The following is an 18,756-nucleotide window of genomic DNA, read 5'->3' on the forward strand; positions in this document are numbered from 1 at the left end:
ATGCAGAGAGTGGGACCGCATGCAGAGAGTGGGACTGCATGCAGAGAGTGGGACTGCGCGCAGAGAGTGGGACTGCATGCAGAGAGAGTGTGACCGCATGCAGAGAGTGGGACTGCATGCAGAGAGTGGGACTGCACGCAGAGAGTGGGACTGCATGCAGAGAGAGTGGGACCGCATGCAGAGAGTGGGACCGCATGCAGAGAGTGGGACCGCGCGCAGAGAGTGGGACTGCATGCAGAGAGTGGGACCGCATGCAGAGAGTGGGACCGCGCGCAGAGAGTGGGACTGCATGCAGAGAGTGGGACTGCATGCAGAGAGTGGGACTGCATGCACATCACGACTTCGCACAGTGGGTGAATGAAGTTCAATGGGGACAAAACAAAATGTCATGCAAAAAGAAACGATCAAAACTACTTGTGTGAGAAAAGTTCAACATAATCACACCTTGGATTACGAACACTTAATGTCCTCTCCTGTCTGGAAAAGGTATAATGGTCTCTGTAAGGCAAGCAGGATCGTCTGCAGGTATGCACACTCACCTGTAAGCTGTCAATCCTGGGTTTGAATCTCAACCCAGTTACAAACTGTTATCCTGGTGTTTCACATGCAGGGTGATTGATCAACGTCCCTTGGATGGACGTTAAGCCAGGTGTCCCATCTGCCAGCATTAGCTGGTGGGCGTTAAAGATCGCACGGTGTCCTTCGCGAGGAGTAGGCGATCTATCGCCGGCACCAAGAACAAATTTCAAATTTCTGTGTTGACTGTCACTTGAAAGGCCATGGCAAACCACCCAGTGTATTTCTTACCATGGGGTCTTCAGGCAAAGCATCAGGGAAAAAGAATAAGATGAATGGTAACAAGTGTATGCTCCACCTCCTCTACACCCATACGTCATCGACGTGGAATGACGTTACTCTTGAAAAAGTGTTATGAACTCCCCCACCCCACCTCATCTACCCTTAATAACACTCACTCCATAACAACTCAACCCCACAAACCCCACGGAGTGAAGTAACCAATTTACCTACACACTAACTCGCATGAATAGAAAACAATGCAAATATAAATAACCATTTTTAATAACATCGATATCCAAAAAGTAAACGTTGATGAGGTGGAGTACTCGTAAATACACCTAGGCCGTATCTATCTATATATTACGTACGCAGTTGGGTGGCCGCTCCGTTTAGAAACCTGTCGGGGAATCCGAGAGGGAAACAAACTTTGGAGAGGTACGAACAGGTAAGAATATGTAGGAAGAGGTAGGAATAGGTAAGAAGAGGTAGGAAGAGAACGGAGTTAATGCATCGACTACGCGGAGAAGGAAACTCGGGTTCAAATTACATCACGGGCATGTCTTCTTCACTAACATCAACAATAACTTAATTATCACGAACGGTGCCCACCTAGGTTCCGAAGGCACCTGGCCCACCTAGGTCCGAAGGAACTCCTCCCTACCGGCTTCCTTACTCGGCGTTTACTCCGCGGTCTTTCTCGGGGTTCCGCATTTAAAACGGAGAGACGTTACTGTCACGTGATCAACGTATGTACCGAACAGGCCAACCTGCCCCGTTCCGAGCAACCTATCACCGCTTCCCAAAGGTCCTCGAGGGACACTCTCCCATCGCCGTTCGTCTGCTTCAAACGAACATCACCGGACTACAAGACCCGACGATCGCGTTAACAATAGAAGGAAATGGTGAGTACACAAAATCACGTGACAGCAGCTTCATGTTCCCCGAGTTCGAGTGATTTTTGCATCGGATGGCAAGCAAAACGAATTTGACCAATCGGCGATCGCCGCGCCACCCAGGCGCTCATATCCTCAGGCCACGCCCATTCAAAAAGTGGCGCGTCACTTTGGACTCGCGCGCGCAACGCAAACTGAACCACGTGATCGGGGTTGCTCAATAGCAGGTCGAGGTTGCCAGAGCCGAATGGGAGGGAACGGTCCAAGCAGGTGCAATGAATATTGCATAAAAATTCATAAAATCGTTAAAATAATTTATTCAAACACAAATTTGCGGTCGATAAATCATCTGCGCCCAAGATCTGAAGAATAAACAAATAGATTTCAAAGTATGAGACCCCGAGGCCATAGCACAGGTTATACAACCTAGAGTCCTAGACTATCTTTCGAAAACAGGAGGCCATTGTGTGCCGGTGCTCTGCACAAATTTACAGGCGGAATGACCATGAGCATTCCCTGGGAATTCCAGGAGATAAGTTGCCTTCGTGGGATCATTTGTTTTGCACCTGTTCGTGCGTGCACTTTGTCCTGTGTACCTGCACTGGAGAGCGACAATGATTTTAAAAGATCGGTGCTGATTCGAGAACATACGTCACATGAGGGTTTAAAAGAGGAAGGATATGGAGTTAAAACGTTTTGCTTTCGTAGGGGAAAATTTATTATTAAGGCCTTTCATTAAAAACTCAGTTCAGTTCTATATTTTATCATATTTCTGCATTTTACAAACGTCAATAAACTTATTTTCCTTAACTCTCCATATCTTATGAAGGGCGTTTTGCAGGAAACCGGTTTTACCTTCCTTGAGGGACTTGTGGCTTGCCGCATTCCTCTTGTTCATGTTTTGGGGAAACGCGTGTTCTGGCAAGGGCGCGCGTGACGAAACGTGTTTGCGGAACTCGTGGATAGTGTCCTCAAAAACGTCGGGTCGGGGAGCGCTGCCATTGGCTGCCGTCCATCGCGTACTTCCTTCTCAAGTACAGTACGGCAGGTTGGTTCGTCGGTGATGTACGAGTGATGCACGAGTGATGTGATGACTGATGTACGAGTGATGTGATGTACGAGTGATGTGATGACTGATGTACGAGTGATGTGATGACTGATGTACGAGTGATGTGATGACTGATGTACGAGTGATGTGATGACTGATGACTGATGTACGAGTGATGATGATGAGTGATGTGATGTGATGTGATGTGATATACGAGTGATGTGATATACGAGTGATGTGATGTACGAGTGATGTGATGTACGAGTGATGTGATGTACGAGTGATGTGATGTACGAGTGATGTGATGTACGAGTGATGTGATGTGATGTACGAGTGATGATGAGTGATGTGATGTGATGTGATGTACGAGTGATGATGATGACTTACTTAGCAAGTCTATGTCAACATAGCGGTTACAAATACAACAAAGCGATGCGACGATTGCTCTGCCATTTACTATTTAGCCTTTTATTGTTTTAAAGTTAAACCACGATAATTCAGGGACGGGGCGAGAAATACTTGCAACAGCATTAGCCATTACAGCACGAGTCCATTTTTATATAAACCAGATCAGTTTCACAGTACGAGTCCATTTTTATATAAACCAGATCAGTATCACAGTACGAGTCCATTTTTATATAAACCAGATCAGTATCGCAGTACGAGTCCATTTTTATATAAACCAGATCAGTATCACAGTACGAGTCCATTTTTATATAAACCAGATCAGTATCACAGCACGAGTCAATTTTTATATAAACCAGATCAGTATCGCAGTACGAGTCCATTTCTATATCAATCGGATCAGTATCACTGCACGAGTCCATTTTTATATAAACCGGACCAGTATCACTGCACGAGTCCATTTTTATATCAATCGGATCAGTATCACTGCACGAGTCCATTTTTATATCAATCGGATCAGTATCACAGTACGAGTCCTTTTTTATATCAATCGGATCAGTATCACAGTACGAGTCCTTTTTTATATCAATCGGATCAGTATCACAGTACGAGTCCATTTCTATATCAATCGGATCAGTATCACTGCACGAGTCCATTTCTATATCAATCGGATCAGTATCACTGCACGAGTCCATTTTTATATAAACCGGACCAGTATCACTGCACGAGTCCATTTTTATATCAATCGGATCAGTATCACTGCACGAGTCCATTTTTATATCAATCGGATCAGTATCACAGTACGAGTCCTTTTTTATATCAATCGGATCAGTATCACAATTACGAGTCCATTTTTATATAAACCAGATCAGTATCATAGTACGAGTCCATTTTTATATAAATCGGATCAGTATCACTGCATGAGCCCATTTTTATATCAATTGGATCAGTATCAAAATTACGAGTCCATTTTTATATAAACCAGATCAGTATCACAATTACGAGTCCATGTTTTTTAAAACCGGATAAGTGTCACAATTACGAGTCCATTTTTATATAAACCGGATCAGTATCACAATTACGAGTCCATTTTTATATAAACCGGATCAGTATCACAATTACGAGTCCATTTTTATATAAACCGGATCAGTATCACAATTACGAGTCCATTTTTGTATTAACCGGATCAGTATCACTGCACGAGTCCATTTTTATATCAATCGGATCAGTATCACTGCACGAGTCCATTTTTATATCAATCGGATCAGTATCACTGCACGAGTCCATTTTTATATAAACCGGACCAGTTTCACTGCATGAGTCCATTTTTATATCAATCGGATCAGTATCTGCACGAGTCCATTTTTATATAAACCGGACCAGTATCACTGCACGAGTCCATTTTTATATCAATCGGATCAGTATCACTGCACGAGTCCATTTTTATATAAATCGGATCAGTATCACTGCACGAGTCCATTTTTATATAAATCGGAGCAGTATCACAGACGAGTCCATTTTTATATCAATCGGATCGGTATCGCTGCACGAGTCCATTTTTATATCAATCGGATCAGTATCACAATTACGAGTCTATTTTTATATAAACCAGATCAGTATCACAGTACGAGTCTATTTTTATATAAACCGGATCAGTATCACAATTACGAGTCCATTTTTATATAAACCGGATCAGTATCACAATTACGAGTCCATTTTTGTATTAACCGGATCAGTATCACTGCATGAGTCCATTTTTATGTAAACCAGATCAGTATCACAGTACGAGTCCATTTTTATATAAACCAGATCAGTATCACAGTACGAGTCCATTTTTATATCAATCGGATCAGTATCACTGCACGAGTCCATTTTTATATAAATCGGATCAGTATCACTGCACGAGTCCATTTTTATATCAATCGCATCAGTATCACTGCACGAGTCCATTTTTATATCAATCGGATCAGTATCACAGACGAGTCCATTTTTATATCAATCGGATCAGTATCACAGTACGAGTCCATTTTTATATCAATCGGATCAGTATCACTGCACGAGTCCATTTTTATATCAATCGGATCAGTATCACTGCACGAGTCCATTTTTATATCAATCGGATCAGTATCACTGCACGAGTCCATTTTTATATAAATCGGATCAGTATCACTGCACGAGTCCATTTTTATATAAATCGGAGCAGTATCACAGACGAGTCCATTTTTATATCAATCGGATCGGTATCGCTGCACGAGTCCATTTTTATATCAATCGGATCAGTATCACAATTACGAGTCTATTTTTATATAAACCAGATTAGTATCATAGTGCGAGTCCATTTTTATATAAACCAGATCAGTATCACAGTACGAGTCCATTTTTATATAAACCGGATCAGTATCACAATTACGAGTCCATTTTTATATAAACCGGATCAGTATCACAATTACGAGTCCATTTTTGTATTAACCGGATCAGTATCACTGCATGAGTCCATTTTTATGTAAACCAGATCAGTATCACAGTACGAGTCCATTTTTATATAAACCAGATCAGTATCACAGTACGAGTCCATTTTTATATAAACCGGATCAGTATCACAGTACGAGTCCATTTTTATATAAACCGGATCAGTATCAGTACGAGTCCATTTTTATATAAACCAGATCAGTATCACAGTACGAGTCCATTTTTATATAAACCAGATCAGTATCACAGTACGAGTCCATTTTTGTATTAACCGGATCAGTATCACAATTACGAGTCCATTTTTATATAAACCAGATCAGTATCACAGTACGAGTCCATTTTTATATAAACCGGATTTAGTATGTGTAAGAATTTACAATGCGGTTCTAATGATACATCTATTAATAGAGTTGATGCATCAAAACGTGCATGCATGGAGAAGTCGTAACACACTGGACAGCTTGAAACTTCTTCTAACTGGGTTTCTTGGTTCACTTTTTTATATACAAAGTGTAGGTGGGTGGGGGCCATTTTGGGGGAGAAAGAAAATGCTTAGATTTGTGAAATATCAGATAAAACAATAGCTGAACCTCGTCTCTCAGTGAGGGAGTCATAACTTTGTAGAAGGCCTTGGACAGATAAGGAGTCTTACAAGGTTTAACCAATAGAAAAGCACAGCTAATTGCTTGAGGGAGACAGTAACTGGCTGAAACGGGGCAAGACTGGGCTCACCCAGTGATGTATTATAAATATGTTTAAGAAAGCCTGGTGATAATTCTTATAGAGCAAAGTTTTAGACAATTAAAATTGTTGAATCAGATGTGCTTGCTGTGGAGGAGAGGGGTGAAACAGAAAGCACATGCATTGCCAAGGTTAATAAAGCAAGATTGTGTCGAACGAGACAAAACACAGTGCTCAAGGTTGAAGCCAGATTGCAAAATACATGCATTTCGTCAGTCTCAGAAGCACAAATGAAACCAAAATAGTAATTCATCATTAAAACGATTCATCGCTAAATAACAGTCCCTTATGAAGCATTTATATTAATATCTAATAGTACTTTAGCAAGCAGCTACATATGGCAGCTATTTGGAGTAAATATTTAATATAAGCATTGTATGAGTATATATATGTGTTCTCAATAATTAAATTAAACACACCCAAATTACCTCCACAAGTATCACAGTACAAGTCCATTTTTTATATACCAGATCAGTATCAGTGCAGGTCCGTTTTTATAAACCGGATCAGTGTCACAGTACGAGTCCATTTCTATACAAACCGGATCAGTATCACAGTATGAGTCCATTTTTATATACCGGATCAGTATCGCAGTTATTATTATTTTTATTTTTTATTTTTTATACACAAGATCAAGGCTCGTGTAAGAGCAAACATTAATGACAAAAAAACAAACGGACACATAAGACAAAATAAAGGAAGTGAGAAACAAGATAGGGAGAGAGGGGGAAGCACACAAGCACAACATTTGAGAGCAGGGACATCGGGAGATCTGTGGGAGGGAGAGGGCTTGGGGGGAGGAGGCGTGGGAATGGGGTGGGGGAGGGTGGGAGAGGTAAAAAAGAAAAACATGGATACAGCTCGGACTTCCAGGAAAGAAGTCGGTATTTCAGAGAAGTGTATCTGGGGTGAATTAACGGGGGTAGAAAAGATCAAGGTTTTGGATGGGGGAAGATAAGAGATGGTGGTGAACAGCTTGTTTAAAGACCTGGAGGGAGGAGTGGGATTGAAGGGAGTGAGGGAGTTTGTTCCAGAGGCGGGAGAAAAGAGGAATGAAAGAGTGAAGGTGAGCAGAGAGTCTTTATTTTGGCAGTGTCACCAGAAGAGGATTGCTGGCAGATCTTGTGCGACCTGTAGGAGTATTTGTGGGACAGGGCACAGACAGGGCTGGGGGTGGGGGGGGGCTATGCCAGAGAGGATTCGGTAGAAGACACAAAGACCACCAACCTGCCTGCGGTGAGTGGGTGAGTGAAAGGCCCTCAGAGTTAGCTTCATCGCGGGAGATTCCAATGATTCTGAAAGCTTTGGTTTCAACAGCGTGAAGCCGAGCCAGGTGTGAGGCAGGAGCACCAACCCAGAGGGGAGAGCAGTATTCCATTGAGCTCCGGATGAAAGCCTTGTATGTGGTGAGGAGCTCAGGTTTGCCAAGGAAGGACTTCGCACGACAGAGGATGCCCAGTTGGCCACTGGCATTGTAGGCCAGCTTGGAAATGTGGTTTTCCCAGGAAAGATCATGGCAGATTGTGAGACACAAGAGAGCTTGAGTGACAGAACTTCTTGGAGAGGATTTTTGAGAAAGTAGATGAGAGGGTTGTCCAGACGGTCTTTTCGGAGAGACATAGTAAGAGTGTGAGATTTGTCAGGATTGAAATACATGTTTCTCTTGTTTGATCAGTCTGTGATTTTGTCCAGGTCTGCAGAGAGTGAGGAGGCTGCAGACTGCCGGTCTGAGGGATGAGGTATGGAGCTGCAGAGAGTGGAGTCATCAGCAAAGAGATAGAGAGGATTTTCTAGAGAGTTGGAGAGATCATTGGTGAAGACCAGAAAAAGAAGGTGAGTGAAGAGTTACGAAGGTTAGCTCAGTTACGAGTCCATTTTATATAAACTGGATCAGTAACACAGTGCGAGTCTATATTTGTGACCGTGTCACATTGTGAGTCCATATTTGTGACCCTGTCACATTGTGAGTCCATATTTGTGACCCTGTCACATTGTGAGTCCATATTTGTGACCCTTTCACATTGTGAGTCCATATTTGTGACCCTGTCACATTGTGTGTCCATATTTGTGACCCTGTCACATTGTGAGTCCATATTTGTGACCCTGTCACATTGTGAGTCCATATTTGTGACCCTGTCACATTGTGAGTCCATCTTTGTGACCCTGTCACATTGTGAGTCCATCTTTGTGACCCTGTCACATTGTGAGTCCATCTTTGTGACCCTGTCACATTGTGAGTCCATCTTTGTGACCCTGTCACATTGTGAGTCCATATTTGTGACCCTGTCATATTTTGAGTCCATATTTGTAACCCTGTCACACTGCGAGTCCATATTTATATCCGTGTCACACTGTCACAGTGCGAGTTCATATTTATGTCCGTATCACATTGCGAGTCCATATTTATGTCCGTATCGCATTGTGAGTCCATATTTATGTCCGTATCGCATTGTGAGTCCATATTTATGTCCGTATCGCATTGTGAGTCCATATTTATGTCCGTATCACATTGCGAGTCCATCTTTATGTCCGTGTCACAGTGCGAGTCCATATTTATGTCTGTGTCACATTGCGAGTCCATCTTTATGTCCATGTCAGTGTAAGTCCATCCTTATGGCCGTGTCACAGTGCAAGTCCATATTTATGTCTGTGTCACAGTGCGAGTCCATCCTTATGGCCGTATCACATTGCGAGTCCATATTTATGTCAGTATCGCATTGCAAGTCCATATTTATGTCCGTATCACATTGTGAGTCCATCTTTATGTCCGTGTCACAGTGCAAATCCATCCTTATGGCCGTGTCACAGTGCGAGTCCATATTGATGGCTGTGTCATCGTGTGAGTTCATAATTATGTCCGTATCACATTGCGAGTCCATATTTATGTCCGTATCGCATTGTGAGTCCATATTTATGTCCGTGTCACAGTGCAAATCCATCCTTATGGCCGTGTCACAGTGCGAGTCCATATTGATGGCCGTGTCATCGTGCGAGTTCATATTTATGTCCGTATCGCATTGTGAGTCCATATTTATGTCCGTATCGCATTGGGAGTCCATCTTTACGTCCGTGTCACAGTGCAAATCCATCCTTATGGCCGTGTCACACTGTCACAGTGCGAGTCCATATTGATGGCCGTGTCATCGTGCGAGTTCATATTTATGTCCGTATCACATTGTGAGTCCGTATCACATTGCTAGTCCATATTTATGTCCGTATCACATTGCGAGTCCATATTTATGTCCGTATCGCATTATGAGTCCATATTTATGTCCGTATCACATTGCGAGTCCATATTTATGTCCGTATCACATTGCGAGCCCTTATTTATGTCTGTATCACATTGCGAGTCCATATTTATGTCCGTATCACATTGCGAGTCCATATTTACATCCGTATCACATTACCAGTCCATACTTGTCTCCGTGTCTCAGTGCGAGTCCATATTTATGTCTGTATCACAGTATGAGTCCATATGCACATACCCGTATGACAGTAGTAGGAGGGAAATGAGAGTTGTTGGACATTCCCCCACATCCCCTCCCAATTTTACATGTAAGTGAATGCGAAAAAGGAAAAAAACGATTTGACCATCCTCGCAAAATATCACCCCTGTTCCTCACCATCTAAGCATGTTAACATCTTGGCATTGAAAACCTTTCTGACCATCCACCACCTTATTTCTCCCCATATTGATATCTTGACATTTTAACATCTTATATTTTCATCTGCGGTCAATGTGAAAAACTTTCTGTTCATCCACACCCTATTCCTCCCCATATTAGCATCTTAAGACGTACCAGGAAGTAGGTACAGTAGGTTTTAACTTTTAACCCTCAGCAGCGTATGAGTGATCACGTTTTCCTTTGGTCTTGTGGCTGTTTTTAAAGCAATTAGTTATTTTATATGAATCGGGTGCGCTTTAGAAAGTCTGTGCCGATTACCAATACGGCAATACTGATATCGGCCTGTGTCGATTACTGATACGGCAATACTGATATCGGCCTGTGCCGATTACCGATACGGCAATACTGATATCGGCCTGTGTCGATTACTGATACGGCAATACTGATACCGGCCTGTGCCGATTACCGATACGGCAATACTGATATCGGCCTGTGCCGATTACTGATACGGCAATACTGATATCGGCCTGTGCCGATTACCGATACGGCAATACTGATATCAGCCTGTGCCGATTACTGATACGGCAATACTGATATCGGCCTGTGCCGATTACTGATACGGTAATACTGATATCGGCCTGTGCCGATTACCGATACTAATATACTGATATTGGCCTATGCTGATATTGCGCATGTCGTCATCACGTGTGCCAATATCGGGCACTGAGCTAGCTTTTTACTGAGCTGTAATATTTACTTACCTAGCTCGCCGAGCACTCGCATGCTACCAACAATTTACCGTTATCGACTATTGTCTTTAGAAATTATCCTGCAAGAATGATGGAAGCGAAAGAAAAAACTGAGCACCTTTTCACTCTCTTTATCAAGAAAATTCTCCATTGTACGAAGAAATTGCCATAATTTGTTAAGATCGAATGCATGACGTCTGCCGTGAATTACTGTGTGTCAATGATGTGTACGTCATATATAAATATGTGTAGAGGATCAACCCCCCAAAGGGAATGGTCACCTGAACAACTCGGACAATCACAGGAAGGTTTAGTAAGAATTACATGTACATGGGTGATAGCAGCAGCGTGTAGGCTAGTAACACTGCACAACACACAATACAGCATCTCAAAATGAACACAGCGCAGCCCGAGTTTATAAAGCTAGGCGCAGAGGTAATGAAAGAAAACAGATAAGGCACCTTACTTCGAGGTGAGAAGGAAACTATGTCCCTACCCACACAGTTTTAGACAGGGCCAAGAGAAAGTGCATTAACAGGAGATAAGAAATGCATGAACAGGAGATAGGGCCAAGAGAAAATGTAATAATCGGAGTTCTTTTGCCCAGGTTAGGCAAAGGGCAGTTATCACAGTTGCCCTCTGTTCTCTTACTTAGACCAGATGGCCCTAGCAGTTACTTAGCAACAGAGCAGTGCTGCCCGTTTTTACTCTTCCCAGAATACTTTGCAGTAGTTGCTAGTGATGGGCTTTAGTTGTATGTAAAAGAGCAAATATGAAGTTTAAATGTATGAAATCCCTGACATACGTACTGGCCCTTACGTATTGTTACGTTTGTGGGGAGTAGGCAATGAAATACCTCAGTCCAGGTAGAAGTGTATAGATTACCATGCTCCGAATGTAGCCAAGCCAAGCAATCATGCATTATAAACATTAAATAAAACCCACCGGAACAGGACATTGAACAATAACGCTGGCGCCGCCACCTGCCACATCGCAACATCAAGTAGGCAGGTCCGTGAGGCCACGCCCCAAAGAGCAGTGATTGGTGCGGTATTGTCGAGCGATGAGATGGGACTCGATGATAGGAGCATGGCGTAACGTCGTCGGATGACGTAATAGCCATGGGTACAAAAGACTTGGGTCCCAACATTTTGTTCTCTTGCGTGGGTACAGTCAATACGAGCAGACACAGTTTATACGCTCTTGCACGAGGGACATTGAAAGGGAACAGTAGCATATTACCCTCTTGCATGGGCACATTGGTGCCGTGCGGTCACAGATACTCTCGGCCTCTTGGGTTCTTGCTCTGGTGACGAGCGCCCGCGTGTGGATTTCATCATGAGCGGTCGTGTCCTGGCATTTTGTCTCGTGGTCCCTGGCTTTCATCGGTTGTAGCGACCGCTTTGTCATTTCCTTGGCCTGTCGGTGCCGACTGGGCATCGTCTGGGTGCTGTGTGGAGTAGACGGCAAGTGAACTGGCGTGGTCTGCTCGCTTTGTGCTCGGCGGCTAGAGGAACGCACTGCACGCTAAGGCCTGTCCCCACGAAAGAACTTCGCGGCAGGGCGTGCGTTTCCCGCGTGGGGACGCGGGACCTTCGACGGCCCTGGACGTTCGCTGACGCCAGACGGAGTGCAGGCAAATGCACCTCACAAACACTACACATTATTTTCACCTTTATTTTTCTCCTCGTGTTGTATACGAGTCCGTCTGGAGGGTAACTCGATTAGGAATTTTAGTTTAGCGTGCATTATTTTGTTACCGGCATGCTTTTCAATAAATCCGGTATTTGTACATTTTAATTCCGTGTCGGTTTGAAATGATTAACAGGGTCGAAGATGTTTGGTGGAGTCCGTACAGTTCGCTATCCCCTGCTGCTCTCCCCAGCGCATATAAAGAAGGTTCGCCATCATTGACTGAACGCCTTAGAGTGTTAAGCTTGCTCGGCTATCCATCCCCAGGGGTGTTCACCCGGGGAACACGATAGTATTTTTGGAACCTGTGTAAAAAATTTTTATACCGATACACGGTGGTATGAACCCACCAATATATCGGTTGGGAAAAATTGATACCAACCGAGTTTACTATAAACAAATAGCAAGATGATATATATAATTTTTTTTAATTGAAAGTAAGCTTTTCTCAATTGACTATACTGTTTATTAAGAAAACTTAACCCCATCTCCTTACCCCCCCCCCCCCCCCCTCCCCATTTTTTTCATCAAACACATTAGCAATATATTTTTTTCATTCAACATTCTACTTCAGAAATCATTTTAAGGTCATCTCATCTCGATTCTCGAAGATATCGACTTATAAAATGGGCCGTGATGTCCGAATGTCTGTCAGTCCGTCCGTTAACGTTTTTGCTCTTCTGGCTACTCCCTTATTGCACGACTGATTGATCTGAAGCTTGACACATTAATACAAGACAGTAGCCCCACCAATCGCTTGGGCTTTGATTTTTCTGTTTTGGATCATGGGGGCTTTCAGAGGGGGCAAGGGGCAGTTACCCCCTAAACTGCGGATCCATACTAGTCCCTTATTTACCAACCAATTGCTCTGAAACCCGATAAAGCCTTTCTACTCGATGGTCCGCAGGATCGCTCAGTCTTAGATTCTTCAATTTCGTATCAGGGGATCAGTGGGATTCCCAGGGGTGCTTCCCCAAAATCATCAGTGGTCTGAACTACAACCTCAAGAGATGATGGTCATCCCATTCAGGGCTATTTATAGTTTTAAAGGATTCTGTCTGGGAATGATGCCAAGATGTGACTGTTAGACATTGACAGGAAATATGGGCACAGCGCCAATATTTTCAAAATTTCCTGTTATTGTGAAAGCCTTTTGCCCTGTTCACGTGACTCGTGGTGGTCCCTCTCGGCTCTCCCCCCGTTGGTATTTTGTGCATATAAGATTGTTCACGGTTCTGTTTAAATATTATTTAAATATGTTTAACCTTTCCCCTTCTGTGTTTTATTCAGTGGTATATTACAACACGCTGTTTTTCTTCCTATTTAAAAGGCTTTTCTCAATTTCCTCTCCAACTCATTCCACGTCAAAAAAAAGAAATTCAATCTCTTATACGCTCTCGATGTCTCCATGTCTCCATGTCTCTCGGTCCCTGCTCTCAAATGTTGTGTTTGTGTCCTTCCCCCTCTCTCCCCATCTTGTCTACCGCTCCCGATGTTATATGTTTTATGTGTCGGTTTGTCTTTCTGTGTGATTAATGTTCGCTCTTTCACGAGCCTCGATCTTGTATACAAAAAAGAAAAAAGAAAAAAAAGAAAAAAAAAAGCCTCTGCCATGGAGTTCTCCATGACACATTATGCCAAACCTCTTTCCACTTCTCAACATCCCTTCCACCTATTTCCTTTCTTCGAAATGACAGCGCTTTCCTCTCACCTATTTCCTTTTCATTGTTTTGATTTCCTTTCAAGCATGGGTACGGGCTTATATAAAGACACACTTTTGCCATCGGCTTCGTGTGCTAACACGAAACCAACTGATACTTTGGAAGCATGGACCACAATATTTTTTACATATCGCACCATGAAAGGTGAGTACTGATTGACTTTCTAGACGTGAAGTATTAATTACTTTAGGTGTATATATTTTAGCTGACATTTGCCTTCCTTTAATAACAGGTCAACATCCACCCCTTCCCTTCCTCCACCCTCATCCCCCCTTCCCTTCCTCCACCCTCCTCCCCCCTTCCCTTCCTTCACCCTCCTCCCCCCTTCCCTTCCTTCACCCTCCTCCCCCCTTCCCTTCCTCCACCCTCCTCCCCCCTTCCCTTCCTCCACCCTCCTCCCCCCTTCCCTTCCTCCACCCTCCTCCCCCCTTCCCTTCCTCCACCCTCCTCCCCCCTTCCCTTCCTCCACCCTCTTCCCCCTTTCCCTTCCTCCACCCTCCCCCCCCCCTTCCCTTCCTCCACCCTCCTCCCCCTTTCCTGTGTGTGTGTGAGGAAGGGAAGGGGTGTGTCAATGCTGAGGGTGCACAAGTGGAGGAGAAAATGGGGGGTGGGTGTGGCATGTCGGTGTGGCTGGGTGTAACAGGTGTGTGTGGCGTGTGGGAGTGGCATAATTTTCTTTTTGTGGGTCAAAGGTATGGGGAAATGAATGGGGTGTGTGGATGCATCCGCCATATGGATGTGGTGTGTGGGTGTGGAATATACAAAGCGGTGTGGCATTTTTTTAAAAATTAGAACTAGCAAAAGTATCCAGTGTGGCAGGGCAATGCAGAGTCACTTTGTGCCGGGAATATGAAGCTAGGTGGGGGAGAGAGGAGAGGAGGAAAGGGGAGGAGAAGGGAAAGGGGGTGGCAAGAGGGAGGGGAAGGGGGAGGAGGTAAGAAAGGGGTTGGTGTGGGGTGGAGGGGAAGGGAGAGGGGCTAAGAAGGGGGTAGGTGTGGCGGGGAAGGGGGAGGGGTAACGGTAACGAAGAGAGAGGGGAGAAGGAGAGGAGGAGTGAGGGTAAAAGGAGAGGAGTGAGTGAGGAGTGTAGGTAGTTAGGGGTGTGGAAAGGAGAGGAGAGAGGGGGAGAAGGAGAGGAGAGAGGGGGAGAAGGAGAGGAGGAGGAGTGAGGGGAAAGGAGAGGAGGAGTGAGGAGAAGGAGAGGAGGAGTGAGTGGGGAAGGAGAGGAGGAGTGAGTGGGGAAGGAGAGGAGGAGTGAGGGGGAAGGTAGGAGAAGTGAGGGGGAGGAAGAGGAGGAGTGAGTGGGGAAGGAGAGGAGGAGTGAGTGGGGAAGGAGAGGAGGAGTGAGTGGGGAAGGAGAGGAGGAGTGAGTGGGGAAGGAGAGGTGGAGTGAGTGGGGAAGGAGAGGAGGAGTGAGTGGGGAAGGAGAGGAGGAGTGAGTGGGGAAGGAGAGGAGGAGTGAGTGGGGAAGGCGAGGAAGAGTGAATGGGGAAGGCGAGGAAGAGTGAGTGGGGAAGGAGAGGAAGAGTGAGTGGGGAAGGAGAGGAAGAGTGAGTGGGGAAGGAGAGGAAGAGTGAGTGGGGAAGGAGAGGAAGAGTGAGTGGGGAAGGAGAGGAAGAGTGAGTGGGGAAGGAGAGGAAGAGTGGGTGGGAATGAGAGAAGGAGGAGTGAGGGGAAGGGGATGATTGAGGGGAGAGGAGAGTGAGGTTTTTACCCATTTTAAAAAACTTGTGCAGCATCTAGACTGGGTCAATTTTCAAAAAATCTTAACCCTGAAGGCAAATCGTGTTAATTTAGGGCACACAAGGTTTTTAGGGGTATTGAGGGGTGCTGAACTCAAATCTGCTGTGTGCCCAGCTCAAAATGTCCGATAATACCTCAAAATTGAGAAATCCAAGATGGCCGCCACCGCCGAGGTGAAATGTATTTATGTACATATCTTTTTGACTAAACAAGGTAGAAACTTGAATGAAATGTGCTTTTGTAGGTTTTCATATATGGGGAATCCAATGCCATATTCAGTTTTGAAATAAAATGTGAATAAACTGCCAGAAACTCATTTATTTCTGAAATAGTCGTTTTTAACGTTGAATAATTCGTCGACCAGATAAGATCCACAAGCCCCATCCCTCTCCCTCCCCACCAGGAACACAGACCGTCCATTTAAGCCCAGTGGCCCACTACATATGATTTAAATGTTGGCAGGAAACATATTAGGGATGCAAATCCCATTTTGGCGAAGCAAAGTAAGGTACCTCAAATAACACCGATTCGCTTCGACGTAAACCAACATTTGACAAGCAATTTATTTATTTGTAACGTGACAGCAATGGCAAGAATTTTTACTTAATTGTGCATGAATTGCATGAGTTGATCATATCTGCTGTCAAAGCGTTATATACAGTCCTTCATTGTGTGTACAGGTAGATGTGCCCACATGAACTTATTCCCGGTCGTCATGAGTGTTCCGCCAGTTGTCGCCAAGTTTCCTGCAGTTGCACACCTCGATGGATTCCATGCGAATTTTCCTGCAGCTGCAGCGTTGGCTGAGGAACACCTTCCTACAACCACAAGAGGTGATCTCCCTGCAAGCTTTCGGCATGGGTGGCAGAGAGTAGCCGTGGCACTAACTGACCATCCAGGTGCATCCATCCCATTTCGGTCACTGGAGGAAGATCAGGATATGGCGAGTGTGCTTGGTTCCAGTCACTTGCTTGATAGTGTGAACGCATGATGTGAAACTTTGCTGCATCCGAGGTTGGTGGCAGAGCCTCTTGTGCACGACCGATGCAAAACAACTTGACTCGTGCTTTGTTGCATGTATCGACCTAGGGCACGCCATATATCTTACAGATGAATTTCTCTGTTGATGTAGCTATGTTTTCGGTGAGAGGACCCTTGCCAAGGCTAATCAGATCAGTGTGATGTTGCTGGAACACCTGCCAGGCTGTTTCCTTACCGTGGCCACTGAACTGAGACACACTATCACAGCCTGGTGACGGCATGGAAGGCAAGTAGTGTGTCCACCTGATCAGTAGATAGCAACATGCGAATTTCATGTACTGGGAAATACTTTGGAGCCTTCGACGTCCCAGCTTTCATGTAGAGACGTGTACAGCCCATTCTGTCAGTGTGCTAGAAGTAGAAGAAGCACGTCTGTATCACGCACTGACACAACTATCGTTTCCATATGAGCATGGATACAAAATCAGCCGGGTATCAGCTTCTTGGTCGTCAGCTCTCAGAGAGGAGACAGCGAGATCTGGATCAGATGACTTGACAGTGGTCGCTTCGGCGAACCCCCCTGCTACTACAACCACTGGTTTATCTGTCGGCCTGTGTTCAATCAGATGGTTTGAAAGTAGTAGAGCGAGATCTGCTTTATTTTCCTCGAGTGCCATAAAGCTCGACCAGTCTGATGGGAGAGGAACTGATGACTCGTTTTCTATTTTACGACGTACCGGTCGATGGCGCTGCTTGCGTTTGATCCTTTTGCCTGCTTTGATTGATTCGTCTTGATACCTGTCGAAGACTACGTCGATGCTCTGGTATTTTGCTCCCATATTGAACACAGTGTTAGCAAAGGTGTCGGCATAGTCACCAAACGTTCTAATGTCAGTCGGCTTTCCAAGTTCCATCATGAGTGCTTGGCCATCAATGAGCAGGCAGCTGGGTTCATCGAGTGTAACATTTGCAGGGGTTTGGACTTGTTGCGTCAGTATGTTTGCTAACACAGACTTGTTGGTGGAATGTAGACAACCACTAGTTGTGGCCAAAGATAGTGGGATGGTCATGAGTTAATGCTGGCGGATGTTTTCTAGGTTTACCTCGCGCCCTGCTCTATAATCTGTTATGAGCCTTTGTAGAATGTTCCTGTCCTCTTTGATAGTGTTTTGCTTGCCCTTGGAAAGTTGCACGACTTTATACAAAGAGGCAAATGAGACACATTATCATATCATATCATAGACACATATCACCTTGCCGGACGTGACGTCAGATGCGCCTCAGCTTGGAGAAAGAACGTCGCCTTCCGAGCGCTGTGACCTCCCTGCATCTCTGGACCGGACCGAGTCGATTCTGCTTTGAGCCAAGAGTGCACCTTGAGCCATCGATACCCGCTGTCCTTTTCATCAATCCCCGTGTGAGTCAGTTTTTGTCCTGTTTCTCTGTGGTCTGTCGGGAATAATATAAGGTTGTGTCTAAGTGCCTGTCTTCCTATGATGTACCTCTCGTCCCTGTAATCTGACCTTCCGCACGAATATAACCTCCTCCGGAGGTCTTGAGAACTGAACCCCTGGTGTCGTATTGTGTCATTATAACCCAGCCGGGTGTCTTCTCTTTCCTATTGAGCCAGCGTAGCGCGGCTTCGTCGACGTTCGAGTACAATCGGGTAATTTGTGCGGACACGACGGCCATTCCGCTCGGCCCACCTTAACATCAAAGTCGTGTCTGTAACAATTGTAACAATTGATCTGTTCCGCCATTTGTGGCGGTGTCATCGATGGCGGTGTACGCTAACCTCATCAGTTGGTGCACAGCCCACCACCTTTGGAAACGGATGCATCCTGTCTGCTGAGTACCCCAGCTCAACCAGCTGGTCCCTGCTCTCAAATG

General features: G+C 44.8%; 2 protein-coding genes across 2 annotated transcripts in view; one reads left to right on the plus strand and one right to left on the minus strand.

Moving 5' to 3' along the window:
* LOC137421540 (uncharacterized) overlaps positions 1-1,707 on the minus strand; it is an 89,676-nt gene extending 87,969 nt beyond the window's left edge. The window contains exon 1 of the mRNA XM_078771309.1: positions 1,408-1,707. The gene's annotated coding sequence lies outside the window, so the exon portion shown is untranslated. The remainder of the gene's footprint in view (positions 1-1,407) is intronic.
* A 984-nt stretch (positions 1,708-2,691) lies between these two features.
* XPA (XPA, DNA damage recognition and repair factor) overlaps positions 2,692-18,756 on the plus strand; it is a 114,432-nt gene continuing 98,367 nt past the window's right edge. Inside the window, exon 1 of the mRNA XM_078771332.1 lies at positions 2,692-2,739. The gene's annotated coding sequence lies outside the window, so the exon portion shown is untranslated. The remainder of the gene's footprint in view (positions 2,740-18,756) is intronic.

The sequence above is a fragment of the Myxine glutinosa genome, chromosome 2 (assembly GCF_964187855.1).
Source record: "Myxine glutinosa chromosome 2, kmMyxGlut1.1, whole genome shotgun sequence".
NCBI lineage: Eukaryota > Metazoa > Chordata > Myxini > Myxiniformes > Myxinidae > Myxine > Myxine glutinosa.